Here is a 1,584-nt window from a genome sequence, read left to right as displayed (position 1 = left end):
TGGAAGTGAAGTTAGCAGGGGAGTGAAAGATAAACATGGTAGATTACTAGTGGAGAAGGGAGAAAAAGTGAGCAGATGGAGAGAAAACTTTAAGGAATTGTTGAACGTAGAGGATGGAAGTAATGCGAGTATAAGTGGCTGGGGAATGGCTGGGAGAAGGAGGGAGGTGAGAAGACAGGTAGAAATCAGTAGGATAGAGGTTGTGGAAGCAATGAAGAAAGTTAAATCAGGGAAAGCCCCAGGAATTGATGGAGTGTGTGGTGAGATGCTGAAGCATGGGGGAGAGATAGTAGTAGAATGGATGTGGAAGATGTGCAGATTGGCCTGGGAGGAAGGTAGAGTCCCGGAGGATTGGAAGTCAGGTATAATTATTCCCTTGTACAAAGGAAAAGGGGAAAAAGAAGTGTGTGGTAATCATAGGGGCATTTGTCTTCTTAGTATAATAGGAAAAGTGTATGGTAGGATACTTATAGACAGAGTTAGAGAAAGAACAGAGAAATTAGTTGGAGAAGAACAGGGAGGCTTTAGGAAGGGAAGAGGTTGTGTAGATCAGATATTCATTCTTAGATCTTTAGTGGAAAAGTTTCTAGAGAAGGGAAAGAAGTTGTATGCGGCTTTCATGGATTTGGAGAAAGCATATGACAGGGTGGATAGACAAGGATTGTGGAAAGTGTTAAGAATATATGGAGTAGATGGGAAGTTGTTGAATGCTGTGAAGAGTATGTATGATGGTGCTAAGGCTGCAGTGCGTGTGGATGGTGAACTAAGTGAATTTTTCTCTTTGAAAGTTGGTTTGAAACAGGGATGTGTCATGTCTCCATGGTTGTTCAATCTGTACATGGATGGGGTAATAAAAGAGGTACAAGGTAGGGTAGTGGATGTTGGAGTGGCCCTGGTGAGAGAGGATAGTGTTTGGAAACTCCCTGTACTGTTGTTTGCAGATGATACTGTGTTGTTGAGTGAAGATGAAGGGGAGCTGCAAGGCTTGGTGGATGAGTTTGAGAGAGTGTGTAAGAAACGGAACCTAAAGGTGAATGTAGGGAAGAGTAAAGTGATGGTCTTTGAGAGAGGTGAAGTCAGTGAATGTATAGCGAGGTTGGATGGTGAGGAATTGGAAAATGTGAGTACGTTTAAGTATTTGGGTAGTGTGATGAGTAAGGATGGAGGTTTGGAGGGTGAAGTGCTTGAAAGGGTACAGCAGGGAAGAAAGGTTGCTGGTTCCTTGAAAGCAGTGATAAGAAACAGGGAAGTGAGCATGGAAGTAAAAAAGTTACTACATGTCAGTATTGTGATACCAACTCTAACGTACGGAAGTGAAGCTTGGACGTTGTTGGAAGGACACAAGTCAAGAGTGAGAGCAGTGGAAATGAGTTATTTAAGAGGAGCTTGTGGAGTCACGTGGAGAGACAGGCTGACGAATGAGGATATAAAGGAGCGTTGTGGTGTTGATGTGGATGTGATAGGAAGCGTTGTGAGGAACACACTGAGGTGGTTTGGCCATGTGGAGAGGATGGAGGGTGAAAGACTGACGAAGAGAGTGTATGTGAGTGAGGTGGAGGGTGGAAGAGGGAGGGGGAGACCGAG

The sequence above is a fragment of the Coenobita brevimanus genome, chromosome 17, assembly GCF_032717465.1.
Source record: "Coenobita brevimanus isolate Jiangsu-jjx chromosome 17, ASM3271746v2, whole genome shotgun sequence".
NCBI classification, from domain to species: Eukaryota; Metazoa; Arthropoda; class Malacostraca; order Decapoda; family Coenobitidae; genus Coenobita; species Coenobita brevimanus.
Note: the sequence above shows the minus strand (reverse complement) of the source record.